The 11602-nt window shown below is 44.8% G+C and overlaps 1 pseudogene; it reads left to right on the plus strand.

The window, feature by feature from the left end:
- Positions 1 to 4979: 4979 nt before the first annotated feature.
- LOC118083115 (U6 snRNA-associated Sm-like protein LSm5) lies at positions 4980 to 5254 on the plus strand (annotated as a pseudogene).
- Positions 5255 to 11602: the final 6348 nt, after the last annotated feature.

The raw sequence follows: 11602 nt of genomic DNA on the forward strand, positions 1-11602 counted from the left end.
AATTGATCCCCGCCTGTCATTTTCCTTTTCAGGTGGGCACCACATCTCGGTGTGGATAGCGGGTCACAGCATCATCCATTGGGCCCAGAAAAGGGCGGTTGAAACGGGTCTGGGGAACGGTCTTGGCCTCCCAGAAAATGTGAAAGTTTCGTGGATTTCCCGGAGGGGGATGCGATGGAGTGAACTCTTACCAGCAATCCAGGCCAGGGCTGCTTCAGTTGGGCCCCCCCACGCGCTGGTCATACAGCTGGGGGAGAATGATTTGGCGTACAGGAACGCCGTAGACTTGAAATTGAGCATTTTTGGGGACTTTGATAAGTTGCTGGCTTCCTTCCCCGGGATGACGCTGCTGTGGTCCTGCCTGTTGCAGAGGCGTGTTTGGCGTGGCGGGCACTGCCCTAAGGCTTTGAACAAATCCAGGAGGCTTCTGAATTCGTTTGTGATGCGCCGGGTGCTGGACCTTAATGGTCAGATAATCGATCACCCAGAATTGATACGCACTGAAGCAGCCCTTTATCGAGAGGATGGGGTACATTTATCACCACTGGGAAATGATATTTGGTTGGGTGACCTAGTCAGGGGCTTAGAGCGTTGGTTGCGGGTGTGAGGGTATTGGCGGCGAGCCTTTGGGGCTCGATTGGCGGTTAGGCATTGGAAATTTTGCATAAGAGAAAATGGGGGGGGGCAGATTGCGTCATCCTCTGCCCGCAATTTGGAGATTTAACCCCGTTAAAGGGGTTCCGGGGGCGGTCGCTTTGTCCTGGGCCTACGGAGGTCAGGGCCTGATGGCACCCCCCAACGGTGGCCACAGGAGGTGTCTCAGTGGATTTACATCATTGGGGCTCCTTTCTGGTGGTTAATTTCTCCCAGACTGTAACACACGGGTTACAGTCGGATATAGTCGGTTAGGTTCCAATGCCTAAGCCAATACCGCTCCACATCCGAAACCAATAAAGTTGTGGCCCTTTCGCCCACTTAAATCTAATTCACTGTGTCCTGTGTTTTTATTCTCCTGTGTTTTATTTCCTGGGGAGGGAGGGACATTGCTACACAAAACCACTTCCGCTGACACGGAGGTGGGGTTGTGGGCTTGGCCCGACAGAACCCTCGCGAGGGGGCTGAGATTCAGCCCTCTCGCGAGAAGGGGATTCCCCGCCACGTCATAAGCAGGCTGGCCAATCAGGTCAGCCGGGGCGGGGCTTCCCTCCATTTAAACTGGGACGGGGCGGGAGCGCATCCTCTTTCGCCCCGGATCCCAGAGCGAGAAGTTCACCCACCCTCCCGCCCTTTAGGCTAGGCAGGTCAGGCAGGTTAGGCCGACGCTGCTGTGGATTTCGGTCGGTCGCCTCGGTTGGCCGTGGGGCCGGGTAGGACTTTTTCCACTTGGACTAGCCAAACTGGTTTTTTCACCTACCTCATGGCAATTCGTCACAACTGGTTTTGCGGTTAGGCATTGGAAATTTTGCATAAGAGAAAATGGGGGGGGCAGATTGCGTCATCCTCTGCCCGCAATTTGGAGATTTAACCCCGTTAAAGGGGTTCCGGGGGCGGTCGCTTTGTCCTGGGCCTACGGAGGTCAGGGCCTGATGGCACCCCCCAACGGTGGCCACAGGAGGTGTCTCAGTGGATTTACATCATTGGGGCTCCTTTCTGGTGGTTAATTTCTCCCAGACTGTAACACACGGGTTACAGTCGGATATAGTCGGTTAGGTTCCAATGCCTAAGCCAATACCACTCCACATCCGAAACCAATAAAGTTGTGGCCCTTTCGCCCACTTAAATCTAATTCACTGTGTCCTGTGTTTTTATTCTCCTGTGTTTTATTTCCTGGGGAGGGAGGGACATTGCTACACAACCAGAGTGCATGGAAACGCCATTTCCTACCTGTGTAATAGGATAGGCCTACCAGTACAAGCATCTCCAGGGCATTTGTGATCTCTGCTAGCTCAATGCCCCCAACCCCAGTCATCGATTTCCATGAATTGGAGGGTGCGTGTCGGGAAAATCAGGCTTCTAAAATGTGCCAGGAGTCTCCAAAGTACAGGAATCTATCGACTGCATAAGCTCACCCTTCTACTCATGGGGAGCAGCAAGAATGATGGGGGCAGGCAGACTAGCACACCTGTCTCCATGCCCTCTCCCACTTGTCTGTTGAGATGGCATTGATTGTGAACACCTGAAGCAGACTTTAAATCAATGCCTGTTCAAAACCTTGGATTTGACAAAAGAATGTTAATTTTTCTTAACAGCCCAGAATTGCCAGCTGATGTCTTTTCATGGAAGCTGATTGTTTGGGAGGGAAGTGGTTCAGCCTTTGGAACAAGGAAAGCCAGCAGTGCTTGAGGAAGGTGAAAAGGAGGAACAGGTGTATATGGGGGGGAGGATAAGAAGTTTTGGGAGGGAGGTAGAGAAAGAGAGCTGTGATTTGAAGGCTGGAAGTGCCTCCAGAAGTGCTCTGGAGGCCTGGTGTGAGGCTGCAGATCTACTGAATTGTAGGATAGCACCCATTGCTTGCCTCCACTCAGTGCTCCATTTTTGTACTTGTAAATAAAACAAATATTATAAAAAAGAGGAGCTGAATAAGTTTCTAGTTCAATCTTCTCCAAAGGAAACACAAACCTGGGTAGAATTTCTCACTAGTCAGGGAAGTGACGGACCCATACGCAGTGCTCATTCAACTGAGTGGTTGCTACCAAATATCTGAATCAAATTCAGTGGCCCTTTATGTTCTGGCCACTACAAAAAAAAAAAAATCAGGGAAATGAGTTACATAAAATCACCTTAAGTTATTTTGCTCATTCAGAAACGTAATATGAAATTAAGTCGGATTTAAGGTTGTTGATTTGCCTTTTTCTTAATGCATGGATGTTGGCTTAAAATATGGATATATGGTTTGCATTTTATATATATTATTGCTGTGACTTTGTCATGGCCTCTGGTTCAACAAAAAGCTTGATTGATTGATCAGAATCAATTTTGTTGTTGTTTTATTTTACGTAACCATTCAGCCAGGTCCCCAGGAGGATGTGCAGGAGTTACAAGAATATATGTCAAAATACCAACACTACAACCATAAAATCATCAAAACAGAATAACCTTCCACAAATTGCAACAATGCACAATTCCACAGGTAACAGCCAAAAAAATAGAGGGATAAGGTGTAATGAAGCCAATTAATTTTCATCTGCTGTGCAGTCTTTTGTAGAATGTACCCACTGTACAGTCCCCAAACTAAATAGAGGGATAAGACATGCATTTTTCTTCTTCTTCCAGGAAAGGGCAACGGGGGTGGGTAAGGAAGATGCATGGGAGGGAAAAGCATTATACATGATAAAGCTTTCTTTATCACCTCAGCCCTTGCTTTTTCCTGCAAGACCAATTGCAGTAACTGTCATCAACAGGTTTACCACTCCTGCCCAGTTCCAAAATGGCGGCAGCGCTACTTCCGGTCTGCTACTTCCGGTCCGATCCCTTATTTTTCCGGCAGGAACTTGGCAGGTATGCTTTGGCTCCTTTTCTTATTTCACTACAGTTAACCTCTGTGACTGGACTTCTTTGTGGCAACCATACCTATGAGACAATATATGAACAAGACCCAATTCAACATACCAAGGTAAGTCCTTTCCTACTTAAAAAACAAAGAATTAATCCATGAAGCAGAGCTGAAGGATAGGAAAATATTCATAAATCCAGAAGGGACTGTAGGAAATGAGTTTAGCAAAACAGGGGTGCCTCAAGAACTTAAGAAGAGTCTTAGTGGATCAGGCCAATGCCCCAACTTGCCCAACATCCTGTTCTCACAGTGGCCAACCAGGTGCCAGAAAGGAAGAAAGGTGTATCACACATTGAAGCAGGCATCCCCAGACTTCGGCCCTCCAGATGTTTTGGACTACAGTTCCCATCATCCCTGACCATTGGTCCTCTTAGCTAGGGATCATGGGAGTTGTAGGCCAAAACATCTGGAGGGCCGCAGTTTGGGGATGCCTGCATTAAAGGGTACGGCATGAAAGAATCCAGAATCACCACTCCATCTGATCCATTGACTCTCTTAATTACACTGGAACATGCTAAAAAAATATGTGTTGGTCACATGTTGTGATGACTACAATGTGGTCAATAGAGGCTCATGAATGGGGATGAGGCAGGAGGGTCTCTGGCTGCCCCTGACCAAGAGCAGCTCAGATCTTAGTGAGGGATGGGGAAGTAAGAGTCAGAAAATCCTGGATCAGGGAAAGGAGAAGGTCGCAGGCTGTTTTGGGAGGAGACTCAAAGGAATCAGAGAAACATAATAGGCCAGGAGGAGGAACATGAGAGAGGGGAAAGAACCAGGGCAAAAGAGAGGAATTGATAGAGGAGTAAAGGGAAATGTGCCAAAGTTACAGAGATCAGAAGGTCATACGTGCTTATTTAAAATAACTACCCAAATCTTTGACTGCAGACCTCCAGTCAGATTTAATAGCGTAGAACAAGTGTGCCGAGCCAACTGAATGTAATTTGAAATCCATCATATTCATGAAAATGATATGTAAATTATGTTAATTACATTCAGCTAAATTCCCTCAGTAGGTCACCCCTGAGACATCAAGTATAGACTAAACATGTAATGGATTTTAACATATAATGATGTTGCCTATAATGTAGCAACACATAACAATTATGTGTAATGTTCGTTGCGTATAAACTACAGCCATAATGTGCCAAGCTGATTGAGATTTCATCATCAAAACTCATCATGAAGGATAAACTTTCATAAGGTGTAATGAAGCCAATTAATTTTCATCTGCTGTGCAGTCTTTTGTAGAATGTACCCACTGTACAGTCCCCAAACTATTCATTTGTGTGCTTGCTTTCAAAAGCCTAGAAGAACGGTCCTACTATTCCAATGAAATGCAATTATCGCATGCAGGGTCTATTAATTGTTCAAAATGTTGATGTTTCAAAGAGGACGGCGGTCTCGATTAGTCAGGCCTCGTGGCAAAATGGCGGCCAACGCAACTACCAACCCGCCTCAGCTTCTGCCTCTTGAGCTGGTGGACAAGTCATAGGCTCACGAATTCACATCGTGATGAAAAGTGATAAAGAAATTGTTGGCACGCTCCTAGGATTTGATGACTCCGTCAACATGGTACTGGAAGATGTTACAGAATTTGAGATCACACCTGAAGGATGAAGAATTACAAAGTTAGACCAGATTCTGCTAAATGGAAATAACGTAACAATGCTGGTTCCCGAAGGAGAAGGACCAGAAGTGTAAATAAAATTATAAGCCATCATATAAGACTTCCTGTCAAAGCTTCTGTAGGAATATATTGATGAAACTTGATGCAGTTTTGTTTTTTTTACATTTATATAAAGGCAAATTTCCATTGCATCATTATCCTAGACTTTGTTAAGTTAAAATCATGACTTTGTTGTAAAGGCAAAATTAACTTGATGTTCAGAGCAATGCAATAAAGAGGTTTGTGTTTTTTTAAATAAAAAATGTTGATATTTCATGTAATGTTACAGCTGAAATAAATTGTGAATCCTCGGGTATTTGTTATGTTGTGTTGTGAAACAAAAATGTCAGTCCTATTGGCCATGTGGATTCCATGCTATTTCAAAGCATTGTTTGCAGTGATGCTCAACATGAAAGCCTCATTGACCCTGCAAAAAGCAGGTTAGTTGTTTTGTTTAGTCCCCGGGTAATTGCAAGTAATGAACTGGAGGGATTACACCGAAGGCTCGCAAACCTTCCAGACGGAATATCCCACTCGCTTCCCCAATTTACTTGTATCTGCCAAGCACACCGTTAGGATGCTCTCTAGAGCCTGAAATGAAAACACTTAATCATCTGCAATATGGAGGCAGACAGAACATGGTGACATGTGCATAATGCAGAAGATGCATCTGAGCATCATTATTTTTCCTTTAAGAGGGACGGTTAGAGCACTTTCAAATTCATATTAACTTTGGGATTACTCTGTCCACTGCATTGGGAGTCGGCACAGGGAAACGAGGAACTGATTAATTGACACGCAGCTGTACCAGGGATATTCACGGTGACAACTGATGACAAATGAAAGCCACAGTGATGAACAACAGATGTAGCCTGGAAGGGCAACATGATAAATGAGTGTCTTGATTTTTGATATCTCTTAAGAAAACATTGCATGGTGGGGGGGGGGAGAACAGCAACATTTTTTGAGTAGATGAGAAAGCTGATTAATTTAATTAGCTTTCATCCATGTCTTTGGAGATTATTTAGTAACGAGGAAGAGAAAATCTTCCCAAGTCTTTGAGTGTTAATTACCTGTTGATTTGCTTTCAAAGACAGATATTTTACCCTTTGTGCAAGCTCACACTCCGTAAGAACTTTTTATATATATATTTTTTAAAAGAACCATCCCACAACTTTCACAGCTACAGCACCTTCGCAGACAAACTGTGATTTAAAGATTTGTGACCCTATACACCTGCCATTAAAAGATCATTAATTAAACGTGGCTATTTTATACTGTAGATTAAAGGGGGGGAAATCATTGCCACGTTATCAGTCTAACCTCTTAGCTCCCTGTTAGTCCCAGAATCCTCATATGCCTGCTTAGGGGAATTGGTAGGCAAGAAATTGGTTCAGCTCACATTTTAATACAAAACCTATGAAATCTGCACTTCCTAAACCAATATAAGATCCAAAACACAGCTTACTTTTCAAATTCACACTTCTCTAAATTTTTTGATGCGGTTCCCCAACCAAATACAAGCATAGTCAAAAGACTGCAGGATTGCCTGCCCTCCTCTCCCAATTAACCTCCATCTCTAGATGGGAGGTGGTGGGAGGGAGTGCAGAGGAAGAACTGGGGTGGGCTCAGGAGGAGGAAGGACTTAAGCAAGCAGAGCATGTGAAGAGCAGAAGGAGGAGCTGAGCCCTGCTGCCTCCACCACCTGTAGCTACTCCTGGGTGGCCTTTTGTTCTTCTCAAGAGAGTCACAGGAGATGAGGACCAGAAGGGGGGGGGGAGGAAGCAGCAGCCTTTCACACAAGCAACTCCAAATCCATGTCTGACTTGGAGCGGCAAACACACATTTTAGATTTATTGTTGGCTGCTCTTTTGTGCAAACCTGCTACACTGGAAAGCTTATACTTCTAAACAAATAAAAATTAAAAAGGCGTGGGGGTAAATAAATACCTGTGTGCATGCCCACAAACCAGATTTATGGGCTTGGAGCACACTTTTGTGCAAATATGGAATATTGGGAAACTTGCATTTCCAAAATAATAATAAATGAATGGTGCAACTTATACAAAATAACCCTGCACCCACAACGCACAGCAACACATAGTGTGAATACATTAAGTACTGCCCACTAGTGAGGACAGGAAACATCAAGAGAGATTTCAGAGGCAGAAAACTTATAGCACTTATGTCTGGGCAAAGGTGCCCAAGCACACCTGCAGTGGAGACAGGTCCATCAGGGTAAATGGGGCACTGCACTCCCAACCTCATTCTGTCCTCAGCCAGCCCCCATCTGCCTATCTTCTGCCTTACATCTAGTCCAAGGGGTGGCCCTGAGTGGCAGCTTCCTCCTCCTCAGTCTCAGTGTTGCCCTCAGCTGGAAGGATGGGGGCAAAGCTCAAATTTAATTGGCCCTGTCTGGCATTGGCTCTGGCACCACCTACTGTTGGCCTCCTTGCCTTCCACCCCACCAGTCCCCATAGGCACCAAACACCACTGCGCACAGGGGAAAAGCAACCCATGTACACATGAATTTCCTGGCGTGAAAATAGCCTTCCCGAGCTCCCATGCGCTTTTGAAACACAAAAAACGGAAAGAGCAAAGCAAAGCACAGTCCCTTTGATTTTAATATGTGAGTGGTCACTGCTGAATATTTGTGGGAAAGGAAGCTCTCTGGCATCACATAAAAGTTAATTGAAGCCCAAAGATTTTGGGTTCTTTTGGATTTCAGACTCGTAGCAGAGTTTATGACAGCATCCTTGAAAAGAGAGAGGCAGGCCCTTTAAGCACTATTTTATGGTAGAGATACAAAAAGCAGGAAAGGTTTTTCCATTAGGATGACATTTCTGTGGCTGAGAGAGCAGCCTGCTGCCACCAACTATTTTGTGCCGTCATGCAAATGCTCTAGGGACCTCTGTTCTCTCTAATCTCAGCCTCCCAAACATAAGCAATCTCAATGTTTTCTAGTGTTACATTTTCCAGCCACAAAGTGTTCCCATGTGGAGGCCATATTATGACGACTACTTCTTTCAATAGGTGGACACGGTAAAATAATAATATTCCTGATCTCCTCCTCCACTTTTTCACCAACCTCTATATGATGCAAGATTGTACAGAACTGTGGAGGAGGAAGGGAGTAGAATCAGTCGTCGCCGATTGCCAGAGAACAACAAAACCGGCACTGGCAGAGGGACAGCCCTCATGGCGGGGCAGGGTTGTGACGAGGGGTCTTCCCCTTCAAGGCTTTTGTTAGTGTGTGTTGAGTGCCTTGTGTGAGTCGAAATGTCAGAGGACCATCCTTTGTGGGAGGAAGGAGTACCTTGGGTAAGAATCTTGGGATGGAGGGGGAAGATAAAAACCTGGATGACACCAGGAGCAGTACGTCCGAGTGATAGATGGGTGGAAATTTGCTCTGATATTTTATACGTCTCTGCCGGCGAGTGGTTTTGTTGCATCCTGGTGTTGCTGCAGTACATTTTTAGCAGAGTGGGAGGAGTGATTGATGATAGTAGTTTGGGGATTAAGGAGGAGATACTGGTTGGGTGGTGTGTTTGTGGTTATTGGTGGGTGTGGGAGTAGAATTGGATGAGTGATATCGGATGAGCTGCAGATACTGTACAAATCGTTTAGATGTAAGACAGAATTTGGGTGTGACGTGCATGTGTTTCTCGGGTGAGTGTTGTATTGAGCCAGGATATCCCTTGGAGAGAAGGAGGCTGAAAGGGAAGGGACCCCTGACCCTTTTCGCTTTTTCAAAATGTCCTGAAATGTTTTTGCTTTCATATGGTTTCATATTGCATTGCAGTTTTGTATTATATTTAGTTTCTTTCAGTTTCATGGATACGTCTCAGCAGGAGTTATTTTGTAAACCACTTAGAGACTGCTGTCACATCTGTGCCACACATTTAAAACTCTTATATCACTTTAATCAGACATCGTTTTCCCCCCTCCCCATGAATCCTGGGAACTGTAGTTTGCTCAGGATTGCTTAGAGTCATCAGGAGTACCTTAAACCATGCTTAAGTCATGCTGGCCACATGACCCAGAAAGCTGTCTGTGGACAACTCCCAGCTCCCTTGACCTGAAAGTGAGATGAGTGCTGCAGCCCCATAGTCTCCTTTGACTGGACTTAACCGTCCAGGGGTCCTTTACCTTTTACCTTTACCTTTTTCTGTCTGTCTGTCTGTCTGTCTCTCAATCATTTAAAATGCAGCTCGGAAGTGTTTGATTTTTTCTCCTTGCTGAACTAGGCGTGTCCCCACCCTTCTCTTCAGATAAAGGGAGACAGGGAACTGAGGGCACAACCATTGCTTTTGCACTTAATAGCCCAGAGCCAAGGAAAAGGCTTCCCAATTAGAAGACAAGACAGAGGTCGCTTGAGCAAAATCATCCCAGGGCTGGCCATCCTAGAAAGGGGGCATTTGAAGACATGCCCTTTGCACAGCCACGTGGAGATCTCAGCGGACAAGAAAGGAGTCACATTTATTCTTCCTTTTGCATTCTGGGCACACGGCATCTCGTGGCATTTGCAGTAATTAGCGTGTTGTTACCTTGTCAGCACTCAGGCTCTGCTTGCCAAATTGTCTTTCCTGAACTTACTCTAACCCTGCACGGCGCTCAGCAATGCATAGGAAAACAGCATTTCAAGTGTGGTAGGTGAACTCTCCTGCCCTTGCGCTCCCTCGGCGACATGCCTACAGTTATGTGTCAGTGGTTTATTAAGGTTTTCTTTTAACTGTAACTACAGCAATAAATAATTGAAATAAGGGAGAGACGACTTAATTGTGGTATTATTGTAACCATATATTTTGCGAACCTGCTTTGAGTGCAGTAATAGCAGGAAAAGACTACATAAATAAACTGAACCTGACTAATTCAAGCAGTCCAGAAAAGAATCCCATACACCAATAAATCTCTGCACAGTATTGCTTCACATATTAATTATAGAATGCAAGAACATATACCCTTTTACAGCTCCCCGCCCTCGAGCCATTGCATCCGGAAAGAAAAAAAAGAAGCCCTATGTATGTTTACTTGGTCTTAGAAATAAGCTCCACTGTATTCAGTGGGCTTACTCCATACAGTAAGGGTGTTTAGGATCACAACCCAAGTGTGTCAAACTTAAAAGACACAACGGTCCTATTGGACAAACATACAGATTGCAGTTTGATGGCAATCAAAGAGCAGCTAGGTGAACTGGCTTTTCTGTTTTAAATAAGTTTTTTTTTTTTTCTTATAAGGGTAGCTGTTTTTTGGGCATCAAATCAAGACGCATGTTTTTTTCTCCCGGGCTACAGAAATGGATGGTGTTATATCAAAGTCGCTGCAGAATTCTGACTTTGCATTTTACAAATTGTTGGGTTCTATAATAATAACAGCAGCAGCCCATGTAACAGCTAGGAGTTTGTGTTAAAGAGCTCAGAATGTGGATTCAGTGGCTGTGTGTTTTTGGTTTGTTTTTTGCATGGTATAAACCTTGAGAGGTCGGTCAGTGCAAAGCTTCTGTGGATGATCTTCGGACTCAGGTGGGACCATGGAAAGATATGGTCCCACGAGAAGGATGGAGAGCCTGTGGCCCTCCAGATGTTGGTCTTCAATTCCCACCATCCCTAACCATTGGCCAATGCTTGCTAGAGCTGACATCCGTTGAACAACATCTGGAGGGCTACATGTTTCCCACAGCTGCCTTAAGGAATCTGGGTCTCAAACTGTGTAGGCGAGTCTTTAGCCTTCAAAATCTGCACTTTAATATCACAGAGATTCAGTAACATTATTTCAGTGTTCCGTCATCCTCTAAACCAGACCCTGCAATGTTGCCCCTGACACTTCTCACTACTCTGGGAAGTGGAGAGTCTGTATAACAATATTTTTGCCATTGGAGACACTGCCCATATGTTTCCAGACTTTCCTTGGCAACAATGATGGCTCTGTGGCAGCAGCTAGCAGTTTCTCTGTTAGGTTATATTCGCACCCTCTCTTTTCCCCATTGCACCCTTTCATGTTTCGCTCTCTAGATCTTTGCTTTTTGTCCCCACTCACAGAAAAGCATGTTTTGTGGTTTTGTGCGTTTCAGCACAGTGACACTCTATAAGATTCCAGCCATCTCCTGTTAATGCTGGAAAATTGGGGGGAAGGGTTTAGTTGAAGAAGCAGTTGATTTGTGCATAGGCATCTGTGTGCCCCTTTGAGGCTGCAAGTCCCATTGAAATCATTGGGATTTCATAGCCTCCAACATTTTATAATGCACATCAATCTCTGACTTTTGTCTTCTGGGTTTCTGGGGGTTTTCCTGTTGTTATTCTGTCTCTCACAGCTACGATAAACCTACCATTACAATTATGGACTGGTCATTTCTTCGTCAGAGGGCAAACGGGCAAATTTAGCAGG

The sequence above is a fragment of the Zootoca vivipara genome, chromosome 3 (assembly GCF_963506605.1).
Source record: "Zootoca vivipara chromosome 3, rZooViv1.1, whole genome shotgun sequence".
NCBI lineage: Eukaryota > Metazoa > Chordata > Lepidosauria > Squamata > Lacertidae > Zootoca > Zootoca vivipara.